A 21,354-nucleotide genomic window follows, 5' to 3' on the forward strand; every position below is an offset into this window, starting at 1 on the left:
ATTCTCTTACCTCTGAAGCCACAGCAGGTAGGATGCAGGATATTGTTTTCATACTGGTTACTCTGTGGCACCCTTGACTAACTGGACCCATCAAATTCTCACTCCTCAGGATGTAAAATCAGAGCATCAGAACTGTTTTGCTTGAACTCTGGTGCTGTAGTGCATCATCATCTTTTCCAGTGTCTAATTCAGCAGAGAGACCTAATTGAGAAAGACACAGAGAGCATAAAAACATGAAGAAACAGAACTAGAGCCCTTATGTCTATGAGAGAGAAAATGTTTTTCCCAATAACTTTTCAGTTCTCAGGCTATATCCTTGGATGTCTTTCCTATAACTAGTTTTTGTGAGCTGGTCTTGTCATAACATTCCTTATGGGAAGAAAGCTCACCCATACTTATAAATTAAGCAATTCAAATCTAAACATTATTCAATCTTGGGATTGGCTAAAGTGTGATTGTTCAGTAGAATTTCAGGGGCCGAGGAGTGTAGTCCCTCTTTGGACAGATCCTTCCTAACAACAACTTCACCCTTTATATAAAGGGACAGAGGGAATCTTTGGCAGTCTATGTCACAGCCATCAATATTATCTGCTCCAGGAGATGGAGAAAAAATGAAAGAAAAGTACTGATATTCACTTGAAAAGGAATATGAATTGGAACCATCTTCTTGAAGGACAATTTGGCAACATCTTATAAATATTTCTTTTTTATTCTTTTAAAAAATTTTCACAGCACAAATTGACATAAAGTTGTAAATCGACTAGAATAAAAAATTGTTAAAAAGAGGAGTTCCCCTCATGGTGCAGTGGTTAACGAATCCGACTAGGAACCATGAGGTTGCGGGTTCGGTCCCTGCCCTTGCTCAGTGGGTTAAGGATCTGGCATTGCCATGAGCTGTGGTGTAGGTTGCAGACGCGGCTCAGATCCCGCATTGCTGTGGCTTTGGCATAGGTCAGTGGCTGCAGCTCCGATTAGACCCCTAGCCTGGGAACCTCCATATGCCATGGGAGCAGCCCTAGAAAAGACCAAAAAAAAAAAAAAATTAAAGAATTGTAAAAATTTTTTCTTCTATTTTTTTGGTCTTGTTTCTTATTTGTTTTTTTTTCCTTCCAGTTTTATTGGGATATAATGACATATAGCACTGTATAAATTCAAGATGTCTAGCATAATGATTTAACTTACATACATCATGAAATAAGTTTAGTGAACATCCATCATCTCATACAGACACAAAATAAAAGAATAGAAAAAAAAGAATCTTTCCTTATGATGAGGGCTCTTAGGTGTTGCTCTACTAACATCATGTAAAACATGCAGCAGTGTTAATAATATTTATCATGCTGTACATTATATCCCTGGTGCTTATTTATCTTATAACTGGAAGTTTGTGTAAGTCAGAAGGAGAAAGACAAACACCATATGATATCAGTTATATCTGGAATCTAAAATATAACACAAATGAACTTATTTATGAAACAGAAGCAGACTCATACACACAGTTGGCCAAGGTGGGATGGGGTTGGGGGAAAGGATTGAGAGTTTGGGATTAGCAGATGCAAACTATCATGTGCAGAATGGATAAACAGTAAGGTCCTACTGTATAGCACAAGGAAGTATGTTCAATATCCTGTAATAAACCATAATGGAAAAACCCATGAAAAAGAATTATACATATGTGTGTGTGTGTATATAACTGAATCACACTGCTGTATAGCAGAAATTAACACACCATTGTAAGTAAAATATACTTTAATGAAGTAAGTTAAAAACCAAAACAAAACATCAATCCTATGACGTTATAGTAGAGGTACGCTCTTTCAGAACACATTTCCCTATATTAAGGAATGATATAAGTATAGGTATATTTCCTTATACTTAGCCCAGCTCTTTGCTCCTTGCCTGCTCTGAATTTCAGGGGGCCCTCTTGAGGCCTGAGGGGCCCTGAGAAGGGAGCCTGGCTGAGGTCAGGCCATCGCGTGAGTCTGAGGAAAGGGTCCACTTTCCAGGTCTGACTGCCTCCGCTGGTTCCTGGCTAAGGTGTTAATGTGTGAGTTTGGGAAGGAAGCTCATCAGAAAAATTTTGTTTTGTTTTGTTTTTTCACCAGCAGTATAAAAAGATCTGCTGAGTTTATACTAAGCTTGTCCAGATTTTCCAATTTCTCCACATTCACAAAAATTTGTGTTTAATTTTTTTTCTAAGAGACTAAATTTTTGTTTAAAATTTGAAGAAATCAGAGGCTTCTGGGTAAGGCAAAAGCTAGAAAAGTCAGATTACTGTAGCCAATCACTTATTTTCTTTCTTTTTTTTTTCTTCTGTCTTTTTTTTGCCTTTTCTTGGTCAGCTCCCGAGGCATATGGAGGTTCCCAGGCTAGGGGTCCAATCAGAGCTGTAGCCACAGGCCTACGCCAGAGCCACAGCAACGCAGAATCCGTGCCTCGTCTGCAACCTACACCACAGCTCACGGCAACGCCAGATCGTTAACCCACTGAGCAAGGGCAGGGATCGAACCCGCAACCTCATGGCTCCTAGTCGGATTCGTTAACCACTGTGCCACGACAAGAACTCCCCAATCACTTATTTTCACGATGTAACAAGATCATGGCCATTCAGTGTTCTTAACTTAGGTGATTTTTTTTTTTTTTTTAACAGCAGGAAATGCTCATCAGCTAAAGAAGAGATTCTTACTTTCTCAGTGAGCCTTTGTGTGAATCCACACAATCTACCCTATGTCTATGGTTCTCATCTTATTCCCAGTGCTTGCTTCTCCCTCTGTTTCTTTGTCTCTTCTCTCCTATTCCTCTGCCTGATCTTACTTAAACCAATATTGCTGGCCCACAGCCATGCAGACAGTATGCACTAATCAAATTTGTGTATTCTAATGAAAACTGGATTTGGTGACTATCACTTTCTTGCTGTCTCATTCTAAGTAAAGTTGATTCTGGATTTTGAACTTTCTTCTACAAAGGCTGATCCTCCTAGATCTCTTTTCCTTTATATGTTACTGCTTTACACAGTGGCCTTTTAAAGGAGTTTTAGACTTTCACAGTAAATCTCTCATTGCCCACTTAAATCTTGTCATTGTGTGCTTAATAAATGACTTTTTTTCTTAGAATACCTACTTTAAAAAATTAGAACTGCTTTTGATTGTGTGGCTTAGAGAATCTGGGTTTAGAGTTCAATCTCCTACTATCACGGTGCTAAGTAGGAAATTCACAAGCCTATTACTTTCCTTATCTCTTAACTTGTGCTGTTTTGTTTATTTTGGTTTTTGTTTTAAACTTCTCTGCGTCTCAGTTTCTTCCTCTGGGAAATTAAAAAATATTTGACTAGTTCATAATATCCCTTCTAACTCCAAAATTCTTGTCACCTTGTTAATAAATCAGCAGATTTTCCTGGATACAAACATCTTTAGAATTTCCCCACAGAGAACTAATCAAGAATATGTGCTGATACTGGGATTCATTATCAAATTAATTTCTCTAAGCACTAGTTTTCACATAGACAGGAAAAGAAATTTTTCAGACTTCAAGACTTACAATGCTGCTATACATGTTAGATCCTTGCTGCCATTTCAACCTAGGAACTTTTTTTAACTACAGAGAAGTTTATATGTTTTCTGTTGTCAGAAACCAAAACTTCCAGAACCCTAGCCCATTTCCTGGCTATAAGAAAGCTTAGAGCCAGATTCGCAATCCAAATGTAATATGCCAAATGCTGTGGCTGAAGAAAGCATCTAGTTCCTTTCAAATGGATTTTTTCTCTATTATCCTTAAATGCCTTGCTCAGAGAGTTTTAATTTGAAGGTGTGAGCAGAATGCAAGACTTCATTCAATTCACAGTATAGTGGGCAATTCCATGCTGATACATTTTCAGGTTCTTGGTTACAAATTAATTCACTCACATCCCAGTCTGTTGAGAGATTGGGAAAGCAGACAAACTGTCCGGAGAATGCAGCAGTTTATGTAAGAATCACCTGCTCACTCCTGCACTGTTGGAACTGCTTTGCACTAGCAAAGCCTGTTCCCCAAGCCTACATAGTTGTCAATCTTTTATGCCCCCCAGGGGCATTGCCAGTGCAGCATCAGTGCCTATGTTCTTAGACTGAGAGCTGGTTCCTTTCTATCTCAAAGGCCTTCTTTCTGGGCCCATGATTACGGTATTTTCTCATCAAGCCATAGCAGCCATGTACAAGCTTAATAGTGCCCTAAAGATGTACAATGCACAATCTGCATGACCATAAACAGCAGCCTTATGGTGTAGTTGGGGAAGAAGTACTTTTCTCTACATTTCTAGGTCTGGCTGGTCTAGGGATAAATTTACATGAGATATATTAACACATGTGTACATAGGAAAGACCAGGGAAAACTGAGTAACTGGCCTAAATGACTGAAACCCTCATCTTAAATTCCAGCTTCCACCAAAGACTAGGAGGATGTTGGGGGAAGTGGTCTGAGACTTCAAAGAGGAGGCAGGTAATTTACATGGAGATGGGAAATGTTTACTTGGCTCTGCAAAGGCAGTGGGGCACAGAGTGGGCTCTGATCCATGGGCCCTGCTCTTTCCCCCACTACACGGTTTTGCTGAAGGTATCTGCTCCAGCTCTGGTCCCTTCTCCAGTCTTTATGCAGCTATTATTGCCATAATAGTAATAATGCTCACTAAGAGTTTCTAAATTCTGGAGGGATCGAGTAGGGAGAAAAAGCTAAATGTTTCAATTCTGCTTACGAAGGTATAATTCACTAAATTGCTGTAGGTTATGGTAAGTATAAGAGAAAAGATTTCTTTATATCTGGAAAACAAAGATAAAGAGCCTGTCCTATTTCAGCAAAGAGTTACAAAAATTATAGTCATACTCATTAATTCATTCAGTCCCTTATAATTAATATTTTTTGATCTGGATCTTTTGTTAGCAGTTTATGAAGCCATCAGTTTTTTCATTAGAGTTCTATAATTTCTTTCCCAGTTCAGTGGTATAACCTGAAAGTTATGAGAAACCTGTATTTATTAAAAAGCCTTTCTGTGAATCTTCCTGAAGATGAAACATTTTTGCGAGAGCATCAGATAAAATAGTAACTGACTATAAATGACAAAATATTTAAAGTGACATGGATGAAGATCTAATTCATTATAATACAATTGACCCAGAAATTTGGTTATTTCTATGACACACAGCATTATAAGATAATAACCAGAATTATGACTGATAACATTATACCAGGACATATCCAAATTTTAGGAAATTCATATAATTTCCAGGACATTTATATTAATAACATTTACACACATGATATAGTCTAAGAAGGTTTATCATTACTTATTTGACAATGCTTTCTATGTCATTTAACAAAACAGATGAGCCTAATTAGCTTAATAACTCTCTTTATAAGGGAAGAAAGTAAATCTTTTCAGGTGTTCCAGGAACTTTCTGGAAAACCCAAAACTTAATTCCAGGTCAATAAGGCGTCATTTAAAATTTGTTTGGAGGAAGTTTGTAAAAAATATCAATAAAGTCGTAAGTCACTTGGTCAAATAAGATCATTGGTCACTGCAAAAACAATTTACTCAAAATGAAAAATACAGAAAGTTAGTAGTTGTAAAAAGCCTTAGCTCTTTTTTGTTGTTGTTGTTCAGAAGATTCAGTTCAAGTTATCAAAGACCTGATAAAAACAACATAGGAAATTATTTTGATAAAATATATATCCTCCCCACACCTTTTTTAGGCAGACTACTGAAAGGCAAAGAAAAATCTTTTACAATTTCTTTGCAAGAGTAGACTTTTGTTTTTTAACAAAAAGAAAACCAAATTCTAAGTTTGCACCAGCTTACTTTGATATTAAAATTCATTCACTTAAATTCATTCCAGTCTTAGCCACTTGACCATGCATAAAACACTTTTCTCAAGGTTCCTTTTCCGCAAACCTTCTACAACTTTCTATTTCCATTTTAGTTTATCCCTTGTGCTTTTTTTTTTTTTTTTACCATTCTTGAAATATCTAGCCTTATTTTAGTCAAGATCATTTTCATTTCTCTCAACACAACTGCATTTCCATTTCTCATCTTTCTTACCCCAAAATACATCTTACTTTTCTTACATAAAGAAACATTTTCCATATGATTTCCAGTAGTTTTAATCACATGTTAGAAATCTTAACCCCTAGAAATCTTAACTAAGCAGTTAATAATTGTGAACTGTAATTTACAGTAGTATGTTGTGGCTTGGCAAATTTACAAATATATTTTATAATTTCTAGAGACATATACATATTACAGTCTTTCGATAAAGCACAAGACATGTTTACTAATAAATCCAATTTACCTTTAGTTCATCTGTAGTAGGAAGCCAAAGGAAGATAAACCTATGTTTAGCAATTAATATCTCACCATTATATTTTATTTAAATGATCTAGATAATCAATATATTTAATTTAAAATTTAATTTATCCTAGAAAAACTTTAAATTTCTAGCAACCAAAAATATTTGGAAAGCTATTTTTAGGTACACATAAACCATAAAACATAATACATGTTCAAAAGTTTAACTAGAACCTTTTTACCTAATATCTAACTTTACTTGCTTTGAACAATTATATTTGTATTACCTATAGAAACTTGATGAGACATTGGACAAAGTCAATCATCATCTAAAGCATTTTTTTCCTTTTGCTGGCATCTTTTATAACAGATAACTTGAATTTATTTGATTTTTGTTTGACTTAGATAAAATTAAAAATATAGGCTGATAACTAAAGATATATTGTTTTAATTAAACCAAAAACCTTAAACTATCATTTATTTACTAATGATTAATCCTAGATCATAAGTGTTAGGTTCTTCCAGGGAACAGCAAGACTTAGCTCTAGGCTCTCGCCCAGCTCCTGGAGAGACATGACTAAGACATGACTAAGTCTTCCCCAAATCATGTGACCCAATCTTAAAGACTACCTCACTTCTGTTCATATCCTATTAACAATTCCCCCAAACTGATTGGTCTGCTCCTTTTTACCCTATTTACATAAGAAATGGCCAATCAGCTTCTGCACAGAGACCCCTTTCTTGGCACTCACATATAACCTCCCTCCTGGAATGGCTGACTGCTGACCTTCCTTTGTGAGTCAGCCAGGCAGTATACCCCGCTAATAAAGTCTTTTATGCCTGACCTTGGGTCTCATCCTTTGGGCCTACCTTACAATAAGACCTATAATATTGTCTGTGAACAATGTATGTTAATAGCCATCAAGCCATCACATTACAGCCACCCCAAAGGTAATCCCTGAGGGAACTCAGGATGGAAACAGGATGCCCACAATCAAGTCATCAGCCACTTCAGTCAGCTCCCAAAGGTGCACCCTGAGGAGATTCAAGAGGGGAAAAAAATGACACAGGCCCCAGACAGCTGAGATGCATATCAAAGGACTGATTTCAGCGAGCCCAGACTCTTTCATCTTCCCATATATAGAAAAGTGCTAACTTCCTTAACTTGAGATATCTGGTTTTCCTTCATTAACAGTAATCCTTGGATGTCCCATCTACCTGGTTTTGTTGCAAAAACTCCTATGTATCCTGGTTCCTCTTTGACCTCTTCAGAGCAGTCTCTCAGCATTACTTTAGATGCTGTCTCCCAGGTTTGAAGTTCTAATGTCTGTAGAATAAAACATAACTCAACATTTAGATTGTGCTTTTTTTTTTTTTTGAGTCAATAATGACATGAACCTAAAAAATGTTTGGGTAAGTTTATAAGCAATTTTAACGCAATTAAAGAGAGTTATTTTACAAAGTTATCTTCTAAATTCCATCTGAAGGTAGAAAAATGTCCTATTTATAATAAACACACGTAGACATACAGAGAGATGCAACCAGAGATTTCATAGCTTTCATTTTAAAACCTCTGTCATGAATCAGGTATAAATATAATACTTAAATTATTATAAAACTCACTAGTTTATAAATAACAGTTGAAATAGGTTAAGTTTATTTGCTCAGGTGGCTAAGGCTCTTTACTTTTATGGGAAAGAAAAAAAAAAAAAACTTTTAAGACCTGTAATTGTCCTTGACAAATAATCTTAAGGATTATTGTAGGCTAGATATTGGGCAAGGGAGATTTTCTAGTGGTTTGTATTTTTTTTTAAAGGCATCTTTCCCTCTATCTTTCTTTTTTCCTGGTTTCTAGTTCTACCAATTGTGTTAACTGGACTCAGCCTCAGGAGACTATGGGCTGCGTTTACATTTCTGATTTTGTAGAGATTTGCAAGACAAAGACAGTTGTTATTAATTCCCCCAAAGAACTGGGCTGCTGCCTAAGTGATATCAAAAGCCTATCCAACTAAGTTTTCTTTCACTTGCATCTTTCTATCAGGGAGAAGATGTCCAACTAAAATGGAAATCAAAAGATTTCTATGTTCTAGAACTTCGGGGTTCAATTATCACACCTAAAACAGTCTGCACAAGGCATTCAAAAATGGCCTTTTTGCATGTGCCCAATTCAATAGACCCAGTCACCCAAAGAGCAGAAATCTCCTTTACCTCCCTTATTAGTCCTTGAATCTCAGCACCCAGCTTCTACCTCCCATCCTGGAGGCTCAGGCAACCCTACTGGCTCCCTTCTGCAAGTGCAATTAACATTGCCTGAGGGGCAGATTCATCCCAGGATTGACAATTCCAGGCAGGGAAAACATCCCCAGTGAGACACAATATCCATCCCCACAATACAATACAATGAGGTCAAAGAGATACAATCACTTTACAAAAAAAACTTGTTCAATACACCTAACTTCCTCCAAGCGTTTACCTCAGTTCCATCAACTCTTACACCTCTAACCACAGCCTCTACTGGGATCCAGTCAATGAGCCTCAGTCTTAAAATACTGAGTAAGCCTACTGGGCCAGACATAACATCTAATGCCATAAAACACTCAGGCAACAGTGACTAACCTACACACAAAACATGGTCACTAATATTCCAACTTTTATTAATCCTCTCACCCTTGCATTTTATGTTTTCTTAATCTACCTGTAGCTAAGTCCCAACCCTGCCCATGGATTTTAGTACCACGGCTCGTAGGGTTTCCATCAAGGAGGACTGGAAATGTCTCCGCTTTACCCCTCAGCCATTATACTCTTGTGTGAAAGGCCTTGGGTTCCCAGTGAGGGTTTGAGCTAAGGGATCCAGGCCCTTTTGTCAACCTTAACATGATTAATTGGTCTAAATGCAGCTTCAGCAATCACTGGTTTTCTTTCTCAGCGATTTTATAATCTTTGTCTTCCAACTTTTAAAATTTCTCCAAGCTGGGATAAATAGAATGGATTTGGGGGCCTTTTGATATTGGGGGACCACTAGGGGGTCACAAAGGGTCCTCACCCAAACTTAGGTAGTGGTATTTTAAAACCTCTGTTTTAAATCCCACTGATGCTCATTTTACTCATCCCATTTATTATTAACTAAACATTTCTACCTGGTAGGGTGTTTCCTGGGACTCTTCCCTTCCTGACGCCTCTTAGTTCTGCCTCTTTCAATATTTGCTTTATTTACCTTATTTTTAAACAACCCTTTAAAAATGTCTACCTGTTGATAAGAATCCCTTGACTTTCCCCTTGGCTTCTTTTCATTCTCTTATTAATTAACCTAATGATTTTAGTAGCATCTGTAAAACCCATGAAGGGGAAGCTCAGAGGGCAAATTATTAATGGTTCTCAACTATTTTTTTTTTAATGGGTGCACCCTAGGCATATGGAAGTTACCAAGCCAGGTGTTGAATCTGATCAGCAGCTGCAACCTACCAACCTATGCTGATCCATTAACCCACTATGCTGGGCAAGGAATTGAACTCTAGCCTCCTCAGCAACATGAGCGGAGCCAAGCCACAGCAGTCAGATTCTTAACCTGCTTACCACAGCAGGAACTCCTAAACCCTTTTTTTTTTTGTCTTTTTGTCTTTTTCTAGGGCCGCACCCATGGCATATGGAGGTTCCCAGGCTAGGGGTCTAATAGGAGCTGTAGTCGCCGGCCTACACCACAGCAACAGCAACACAGGATCGGAGCCATGTCTGCGACCTACACCACAACTCACGCAATGCTGGATCCTCAACCCACTGAGCAAGGCCAGGGATCGAACCCGCAATCTTGTGCTTCCTGGTTGGATTCGTTAACCACTGAGCCATGACGGGAACTCCCTAAACCATTTTTTTTTAATTAAGCAAGTTTTTAAGGCTAGCTGTTATATTTCTTTTATTCTCACCTTTTAATTTAGTCTTTCCATAAGTACCAATAAAATAGCGTTTACCTTGAGAGCTCTCTAAAAATTTACCAATTTAGAAAAATTTTCCTGTTCAAAGGACCCATCCTCTGGCCATTGTTGAGGAAGACCTTAATAGTGACTCAAACTAAGAAGATCGTTTATGACTTAACGAAGGACATAAGAGGCATTCCCCAAGGGTGCGAAGGATATGGCACAGAAAGTTGACTCCCCCAAATAGTCCAAGAATGCACAGGTATTAAGGATGGTACAGTGTCAGCACTAACAAAGCAATGAAGATTGAGATGACAAAGGCCCTTTATAGACTAGTATCCCTTATGACAAGCTCTACTGAAAGCTGGCATGGCCAGATGAAAAGAAGCAAGTTGCAAGCCCAAGTTGTCACCTGTGCTTCTGACCAACTGGCTACAATTGCTCAGAGTCCCAATCTATTTGACTGACCACCAAATACGCACTGGTGCATGTACCTTTCTGATGGCAGAGACCAGAGAGAATATCCTCCCTGGTCACAGAGTCAAGCTCTCAGGACATTGAACAGGATGAATGACACAATAGACAGAGATGAAGAAAAACCGTGCCCATCTCTGGTAGTAAAAGGATCAATAACTCTACCAAATTTAGCACCACTGAGCAGTCCAAGGAACCTGCTTCAAAAATACTTTCTCCTCCTAATTTAAATTCAGAAAAGAGAAAAGAAGGAAGGCTTTTGTAATTGTCCCAAGATCTTTTAGCTGCAGTAGCCTCAGGGTGAGTAGTGTTCAGCCATTAAAGTTGAATCCTGCCAGCCATGCCTGCTGCTGGGGAGGAAAATTTCCTCTGCTCTTCTAGGTTCCTCCACGTGGTCTAAGCATTAAACTGACATGCGACAGATTTAACAGGAGACACTCAGACAGGAGTTTAATCACAGATATATATGGGAGAGACCCAGGAAAACTGAGTAACTCACCAAAATGGCTATACATAATCTTTGCCAATCAGATTTTTAAAACAGCTTTATTTCATTTGTTTGTTCATATTTGTTATATTCCAGTTTTAGGGAAAAGGGTCACATTATCACAAAGATCATGTTGACCCTTATCAGAGATGGTTCTGTGATAGTTTACTTCTCCATCACATCCAATCATAAAAGTAACTGAACGATGTTGAAAACAATGACATTACACCACACAAAGGAATCAAACATCCACCTATCATTCAATTGTCTCCATTTAACCACTCTTTTTCAGGCAGGAATAAAAAAAGTGCAGGGTTTAGAAAGACTTTCAGTAGTAAGAGAACAAAAGAGTTTTTATCTGACTCTTGAGGTATTTGTTACTTCCAAACTCCTTTCCTTAGGATGAAAATTTCATAATGTTATGTGAATATAGCAATGAGATCCACCACCTCTTAATGAAAACCTGAATTGAAAAAGGCAGATAATCTTCTAGCTGATTTCTTGAGGTTTGTTTGAGAATCTTGAATTTTCCCATACCCAGATTTTGTAGCTTTCCCATACTCGAAGCATACCCAGCCTTCTATACTCCTACAGTCATTCTCAGCAGGGTGAAATACACCTGCTTTCTGAGGAATCTCCCCCATCCACCTCACAAACCAGCAAACTGATGACACAGAGACTGAGGCAGGAGATGGATGGATCCCAGGCTGAGCAACTGGAATCTGTCCCCTGTGGACAGATACTTCAAGATAGATTATGGCAGGAGCAAGGGGGAGTTGAATCTTGGTTGGATAAAAGATAAATAGACCACATATTTCTCATTCTTGAGGTCAAGGAGATCTCCCAAACTACACATGGGCAGAAAGGTTCCTCAAGGGTCAGAGAAGGGAGAGGCGTCCGACCATAGTATGTCCAGTCAACTTCTCAGAGACCCTTGTGCTAGAGTCTATCTTGGCTAAAAGATGTGCATGCACACAGGGAAGGGCCCTGAGTCAGGCCAAATGGAGACTCAAAACCAGACAAACCACGATGATTGGCCAGAGGAAGCCGGAAGGACTTCCCCCATACAAACGACTTAAATCACCTCCAAAGCGTTCTTCCTCCTCACTTTACTTTTTCTTTCTGTCTCTTTCTTTCTCTGCCCACCCCCTCACCCCACTGGAACCTGCCTGTGCTTTCTCTGCATGTATCTTCTCTCCCAATAAACACTTTATTTGCCTCACTACTGTCAGTCACTTTGCTGAATTTTTTTCTCCAAAAGGACAAGTACCAGGGACCTACATCCAGGCTCCTGACCCTTGTGGTCTGGTGGTTAGGGTTCAGCACTCTCACCTCACTGCCACCAAGAACAAGAGCGGCATTCAGCATCCCATTCTACCTGAATTTACTTCCTCCCTCTCTGCCTCTCCATCCTGCCTCGTTGTCTTCATAGCACTTATCACGGTCATGATTTTAACTATTGTTTCTCACCTGTCTTCCAAATGAGAATGTAAACTTCAAAAGAGCATGGATTTTTGTTATATCTGGTGCTGTAACCTGAGCACTTAGAGCAGTTCGGGGTACATAGAAGTCACTTAATAAATACTTTTTGAATAAATGTATAAAATGTTGGCACATTCCACCAGTAAAGTGCCCCTTATTTAGCTTTATTATAGGTCTAGGAAGGATCAGAATGCTAGCTGAAGTGATTCAGTTTTTATGACACATTAAGTTATCAAGTACAAGCCAATGAACACTTAAAAGTTCATCTTCTGTTTTCTTCAGTGTTTGACAGTTCTTGACTTTTGGTTTATCCCCCACCCCCATGCTCATAATTAGGCACTAATTGAGGGATCTGTAGCCTTAATATCAAAATGTAAGTTCATCTATAGGAAATACTTTATTCCACTCAGGTGTTTAGCAGAGAAAAACAATCTATCACCAAAGAGGAGATGTTCAGCAAATCAAGACTGTGAGTGTTCAGTGAAATGTTCTCCATAGGACAGTATATATATTTGCATAATGCAAAGTTCTATTAAAAATTAGCAAGACAGAATCTCTGATTTTCATTTTGATAGGTGGGATGAATGTTCTTGCTTTAATCAATATTTATTTGGAGTGAAGTTTAATTTTCTTCAATTTTATTTATCATGCATATTTAGGGAAGAAAATTTGCCATCCCAGCATGGGTCTCTTTGGCATGTGAATTATTTTGAGCTTAAAACAATCCTGAGTCCCAAAAGACTCAGGAAGAACTTCTGACCACCCCACTAACTGCCTAAAAGAATGTAGACAAAAACCTGGTCCAGGAGAAGAGATGTCACCTTATGTAACTGTAGTATGAACCAGCTGGGCAGACAGGGAGGAACCCAGCAAAGTCCCTGTGTCTAAAATTCCTCTCTGTGTCCCATTGTCTCTGCTGGCCCAGGGAGACATTTGTTCATGAAGCATTTGTTTTTCCATCTCCAGCCAAACTGCCTTCCTCCCCTTTGAAGACTCAAATCCCTCCCCGCAATATCCTCCTCAGTCTTTGACGGTGGTATTTAAGGTGAGGGTTTCAGCCCTTTGGGCAAGTTACTCAGTTTACCTGGGTCTCTCCCATGTACACATGTAATTAAACTCTTTTTTTCTTTTAATGGACACACTTGTGGCATTTGGAAGTTTGAAGCCAATGGTCAAATCCGAGCCACAGCTGAGCCAGGGCAACTCAGGACCTGAGCCACTTCTGAGACCTACACTGCAGCTTATGCCAATGCCAGATCCTTAACCTATTGACCAAGGCCAGGGACTGAACTATGCATCCTTATAGAGACAATGTCGGGTCCTCAACTGGCTGATCCACAATGGGAACTCCTGCAATTAAATTCCTGTTTGATTTTTTCCTGTTAACCTGTCTCATGTCAACTTAATTTTTAGACCTGTCATAAGAAGCTAGAAGAGTAGAGGAAAGTTTCTTCCTTCCCAACACATTATATTAAAAAAATACTTTTATACTGTTTATTTAGCATAAACATACCTAAGAGTACATAAAATATAAATCAGCAGCTTAATGAAAGGTAAATCAAAAACTCTATATCTCTACTTAGGTAAAAAAATGCATATACTATTATTAGCATCTAGCAGAAATTCCTCTGTCTCTTCCGTATCCTTCCCACCCTGGGAGGAACTAATATTCTGGATTTATTAGAACTACTTCCTTGACTTTTCTTTAAAGTTTTACTACCAAATTGTTTATCCCTAAACAGTATAGTTTAATTTTGCCTGTTTTTTTAACTTTTTGCATATGAAGTCATGCAGTATGTCTTCTTTTATGTTCTTTGGTTAACATTATGCTTCAGGCTCCTCAATGCTCAGATCTCCTCCAAGTTGAATCTGTACATTCATTCCAATTTCTTCTTTTAAAACTACATAATTTATTTAAAAAGACACTTCCTTACTGATCCTCACAGCTATATTTCTTTTTCTTGCCATATTGCAGTTGCTAAGACCTTTAGTATACAGATGAATGAAACTGGAGATAATGCTAATCTGTTTCCATCACAAAGTATACCAATAAGTACAGTGTTTCCTGTAGATTTTTTTGTATATACTATTTTCAACTTCAGAAACTTCTTTTTCTCCTATTTTTAAAGTTTCTTAATAAGCAATGAGATCCTACTGTATATCACAGGGAACTACATTTAGTCACTTGTGATGAAACATGATGGAGGATAATGTGAGAAAAAGAATGTGTATGTGTGTGTGTGTGTGTGTGTGTGTGTGTGTGTGAGACTGGGTCATTTTTCTCTGCAGTAGAAAATTGACAGAACACTGGAAGCCAACTATAATGGAAAAAATAAAAATCATTAAGAAAGTTTATGATCATGATAGATATTTAATTTTGTCAAATGGTTTTTAAGCAACTGTTGAAATGATGCTATAATTTTCCTCCTGCAATGTTTTAATATGGAAAATTATTTGATTGATTTTTGAATGTCAAACTAATCTTGAGTTTCTGGGATTAAAACAATTAAGTCATACGTATTACTCCTTTTATAAAATGCTATATTTGTTTATTAATTTACAAAGGATTTTTGTACTCACATTCATTGATGAATAAAATAATATAGCATAATATAATATAATTAACATAACTTAACACAACACAACATAACATAATTTTGCTTCCTTGGTTTTAGTATCAATGTTGTGTTATCCTCCTAAAATGACTTGGGGACTCTACTCTCTTGTTCTATTACTTGGAAGAGTTTTCATAACATTAAAGCCATTCAGTCTTGAAGTTTTCTTTAAGGTAAGATTTTTTTCTGTTACATTTTCCTTAGTAGTGGTGGGGTTTCATTTTTGTTTTGTTTTGGTTTTTGGTTTTCATTTTATTGTGTCAGATTTGGCAAGTTGTATCAATTTTATTATCTTTTAACAGGACCAATTTTTGGTTCTTTCGAGCCTCTGCATTGTATAACTTGTTTATATTTCATGAATTTCTGCTCTTATCTTTTTTTCCCTCTTTTTGCTTTCCTTGGCTTAACTTACTCTTCTTTCTATAACATCTTGAAATGGCTTCTTACTTCACTTTTTTCATCATTTTGTCTTTATGATCAATGTATCATAAATGAAATATCCTATAGGTAATGATTTAGCAGCATTTTACAAATTATGAAATCTTATATTTTCATTACCCAATTTGAAATATTATTTATAATTTCTTCTTTGAACCATACTTTATTTACATGACTATTTCTTAAATTTCTAAACATGTGGCTACATCTTAGTTTTATGGTTGTTTTCCATTTCTAACATCACCACCTTATGATCAGAAAACATAGCCTGTAATAGTTCAACACTTTAAATGGATCAAATCACACTTTATAACCAAAATATGATTAATTTTTCTAAATACACCCAGTGTGTAGTTGAAAAATCTGTGAATTCTGCAGCTAGCTGTATGAATTTTTTTAAAAATGAAATAACAAATATATCCTGATGCCATGTAATACTAGCAAAGCAAACAAACAAAAAAATAAAGTTACCAGAACATATTTAGAAATCTCTCTTATCCTTACTTTGTTCTCCACATTCCTAGAGTTTTTCCTTTTCTTTTCTTTTTTTTTGTCTTTTCTAGGGCCTTCATTCCCAGGCTAGGGGTCTAATTGATCTGTAGCCTCTGGCCTTTGCCACAGCCACAGCAACACCAGATCTGAGCCAGGTCTGCAAACTACACCACAGCTCATGGCAATGCTGGATCCTTAACCCACTGAGTGAGCCCAGGGATTGAACCTGCAACCTCATGGTTCCTAGTCAGATTCGTTGACCACTGAGCCATGACAGGAACTCCTCTTTTCTTTTTTTTTTTTTTAAGGACCACACCCTCGGCATATGGAAGTTCCCAGGCCAGGGGCTGAATTGGAGCTGCAGCTACAGGCCAACCCCACAGCCACAGCAAAGCCGATCCCAGCTGCATCTGGGACTTACACCACAGCTCACTGCAACACCAGATTCTTAACCCACTGAGTTGGGCCAGGGATTGAACCTGCATCCTCATGGATTCTAATTGGCTTCTTTACCACTTAGCCATAATGGGAATTCCCAAGTTTTTTTTTTTTTTTTTTTTTGAAGTAGTTGTTAGTGAGAGAAAGGGTCAGTTGTGTCTGCACATGAGTTTTCCAACATTGCTCAGCTGGGAAAGCCACAGAGGTGTGGTTATATCTAAATTTTGTTTATTTTCTTCCCCATAAGCCAAGAGACAGTTCATTTTTAGAATTTCAATATCAGTAAATAAATAATGCATCTGGGAAAGAAGTCTGCTGTAACATACCTATGATGAATTCACCTATAACGAATAACAATAAATTCAATGCTGTTCCTTAGAAAGAAATCTCAAAGGGTTATATTTAAGATCACTATTTTTTTAACCAAGGGATTCATTTTTAGTTTATCACTGTTGCAAATAGAGTCAGTTGAACTTTCCTCCAAATGTTCTAAAGAATCTTTTATAGGAAGAGTCATTTTACTGTGTATTAATAACATATCTACAACTCTGTGGTATCAAAACTTTGGGGATGCCATATTAAACTCAGGAAAATGAGGCACTGAATTTCCTCATTGAATTTATAGAACCAGATATGCATAAGACCAGTTTACATGACACTGACTGATGTCCAGATAGCACCAAGAACAGTGATAGAACACATCTTGTGAATCTTGTTTCAAGTTGCCCAAGTTCTGTAGGAATCCGTGAGGATAGTGGCTCCAGTTTTTATTAAATTTTCTAGTATTTTTAATGAAAGGGCTTAAACAACATCCACAGAGGATGTTGGTAATAATTGAGAGGTGGGGACAAAGAAACTGAGTGGCAATGATACTCCATCTCCCATCCCTTGGTGGCTGTTTGACCTTGAACGATAGACTTAACCTTGGTAGCCTCGATTTTCTCATCTGCAAAATTAGAAAAATCATACAAACATTGCAAGGTTGCTGCTGAGAGTTACATAAGAGCATTCCTCTATGTGACCGCACAAAATACACACACATGTGTACACAATGCTTTGAAGAGCTGATCGTTTCTAGGATTATTAGATTAGTATTAGCTTCTGGAAGGCACAGAACCTGTCATGCAGGGGAGGGACTTACTGGTATTAGGAGGCAAATGGATCAAGGCTTTTAAAGGCAGTCAAATCTCTCTTATGGCTCTTTCCCAAAAGCAACAATTTCCACTTAAATCTTTGCAAGTATAAGAAGACGAAGTGCTTTTCAGATGACAAGGTCCATTCTAAGACACGAGTGGCTTTTACATAGAAAATAACTGGATAATGAAAACAATATCCCAAGCCTCCTGGCAGACATCATCCTTTTCCACTGTGATTCATTTTACTTCAGGTACAGACGTCTCAGTGTCATTATGTGGTCTGGTTCCTTTTAGATGTCCTTTCAGATAGAAAGGAAAATGCTTTTCACATTTTCTCAGACAGGGACAGCAAAATGCAACTAATTTATTTATGATTCTATTTTGTTCAACTCAGTAACCGTATGTATTTCTTAGCTTTGTTCCAGAAAAATAAAACATGGTTCTCTCTACCAGCAGGATTTGAGAAGGGAGTTCTTTCTGAATGCTACCAAGTCATTGTGTTACTTGGGACAAGCCACCGAGGTGTCTCTCTCTGACATTCCACCATATAAAAATGGATAGTAACAACTTGCTTCTCCTTTAGGCAAAAAAAAAAAAAAAAGAAAGAAAAAAAAAAAAGAAAAAAAAAAAAAAAAGAAAAAAAAAGAAAAAAAAAAAAAAAGAAAAAAAAAAGAGAGAGACCAAAAGACCAAGTTAATACAGTCATAATGGTAGCTGATAATTATTGATCTCTACCTAGGAGCCAAGAAGTATTCCTAGCACCTCATATGTAATTAATTAGTTTATCCTCATTATAACCTCAAATAGAATTGTCCTCCTTTTCATGAGGAAAGTAGGAACAGAGAGGTTAAGTAACCTGTCTAAAGTCACAGGACTCATAAGTAGTATGTTCAAACCCAAGCAGTCTGTCTCTAGAGCCCATAGAACCTTTCTGCTTTTCCATGAAATGCCATTTAAGGTCTTATCCCTGGTACCAAACATTCAGTGGATCTGCAGAGATGCTAAACTTTCACTGTCAGAATTACTCTGCTAAAGTGTGCTTAAGTAAGGCATGTTTCTTGTTGCTTGGCTGAAGGGGGGCATATGATTCCTTTTCTCTTATGACAAGAAACCCTGGTTCTCGGTAAACCTCATGACACAGAGGGTGTACTTCTCACAATTATTCTACAGTAACTTCGGTGCGGGCCATTCTTTCATTTTTTTCAGGCTTCATTCCATATACTTTCTCATAAGCTTTTTTTTTTTTTTCCCCTCTGGAAGTTTTGGTTCCACTGACTTGCCCACCTCTCAGCATGCCCCAGTCACATACTTAGAATCACCACCAAGCTAGCTGCACCCTGGCTTCTGTTACCCAACCAGGTTTGCCTTATCAAGGTGCAGCAAGCCAAATGTTGAGATGCCGAGGTCTGCAGCAGAGAGAAGCTTTATTCACAAGGCAGCCAAGGGAGGAGTCAGGCTACAAGTCAGGCCCCAAGGCAAGGGGCTCTGGGGATTTTATGGAATAAAGAGTAAAGAAACATGGTGGTCTGGGGCCTGGGTAGTGGGGAAAGATGATTGGAAAAAGGTGTGGAATTATTGTTCTGTGCAGGTGTAACTAAGTACAGGTCTCTGCATGTTCGAAAATGAAAGAACTTAGCAGAGTTTGAGGGGGTAGTTTTTGGCCCTTGTATGTCTAAGGGTCACTGCAGTAGACACTCGAGCATGCCCAGCTGGAGGATTAGTGGTCCTATCCAGTCTTAACCAGCTCAGCTTGAACTAGATGTGACTGACCCCAAGTTCCTAGAAAACGACTCGGGTGAGCATCTTCATGTTTAGGCTCCGTACCACTTGGAGGACAGGCAAATTCCAGAGCCACCTTGATCGGTGAAGGCAGGTGAGGTGGACATCAATAACCATCACTCACAGATTCACTGCACCCTGTTCTTGTGGCACCTGCCCCTCAACACATGCTGAGCACAGAGCCACACGTGCTGCCAGGGCTGGGAAGAACTGAAATTAATACTGCCTCACTTGAATTTCTCTTTCGGTTGTTCTCACATTCTGCTGTCAGACTAATCTCTCTTGAGAATCAGGCAGCTTTACTGATTTCCATGTTCCTATCACAGAACAGGAACATATCACTTCCTTCCTAGGCCTCCTTGGGCCGGTGTGCCCTGACATTCACCCTTGCCCCCGAATCTTAAGTTGGGCTAGAATACTGCTCAGAACATTTTGGGACCTCCTTTCCTGATGTTTTGTTTGTGCATTGATTTCATTAAACATTTTGTGAGCACCTACTATGCACCAGGTGCAGAGCAAGCCCCTATTGGGAAAGACTTGCCTCAACTACGCCAATATTTCACACTCCACTTTTCCCACTCTTCCCATTAACACTGCCTGAACTCTTGCAGGACTCATACATCCTTATGAATTTAAGTGTCTCCTTGAGTAGGTAAGAACTAACTGCTCACAGGCTTTAGAACTTCTCATCCTTCCAAAACACTTGACATCATGCCCAGTAGATGCCAAGTGAGCAAAAAACACTTGTTAACGGAGGAACTTCAATGACACCCTCGGTCTCATTAGAACTTCAATCCGGTGAAGGTCTCCAACCGTTGCTTAGAAAGTGATGATGCAGTGTTAGGAAACTGATGAATTATTGTTCCATCTGTGCAGATGTAAGTGAGGGACGTGCAGTCACTTTTGCTCTTTAAAAACGTATGGTGTTGACATGCGTCTGAGGACAGCGGGGGTGGGATGAAGAGAGGGAAGGCATGTACTTTCATCTCACACAACCTGGTCCAAGTCCCTTGGTTTTCTACCTTAGCATCTTTCCACCAGTACAAAACTGTTTGGACATATCCTGGTTTCCATTTCTCTGCACTTTCTAAGCACTGTTTTGACTGTTTTTTATGAGTTAGGATTATAATCCAGCTCTCAGACCCCTGCCTTCTGCTACAACATCAACTGTCTAAAATCTTTATTTTATGCTAGCCCCGCTCTAGCCCTGTACACACAGTGTTTTCTTCACTTACTTTGCAATCCCTCTAGCCATTTCCAACATATTTTCATACTGTAAGGAGCCTGGCTTACTCATTTAGTTGAAAGCCCACTTTGTTCATTTTACTTGGTAATTCAGTTCTCAATGTGGCTTCTGCAGCACAATTGCGATGAATTTTCAATTTATTTTATATCTATTTTTATAACTGCCACTTCGACAATGTGGCAAGCTTTTTTCCTTAACTTTAAAAACATCGTTTCCGAAAGAAAGCTGTTCTGAAATCTGGCTTCTTCAGCAAACTGAACACCCACACGATGAAGACAGAATGACACAAGTTAGAGGTGGAAAAGACTCATAAGGCCACCTTGCCTAATTTTTTAGCAAATACAGAGCTGTGTGCATAATTACGTTTGCATCTCTACAACTGAGCATTTGAAGTTCAGAAAGTGTTGCTAACCACCCCCCTATCCCATCATATAGTCTCTTATCTATGATTTGTTCATTTGTTTTGGCTGCACCTGTGGCATATGGAAGTTCCCAGGCCAGGGATTGAACCTGCACCACAGCAGTGACCCAAGCTACTGCAGT

The sequence above is a fragment of the Phacochoerus africanus genome, chromosome 2, assembly GCF_016906955.1.
Source record: "Phacochoerus africanus isolate WHEZ1 chromosome 2, ROS_Pafr_v1, whole genome shotgun sequence".
Taxonomy (NCBI): Eukaryota; Metazoa; Chordata; class Mammalia; order Artiodactyla; family Suidae; genus Phacochoerus; species Phacochoerus africanus.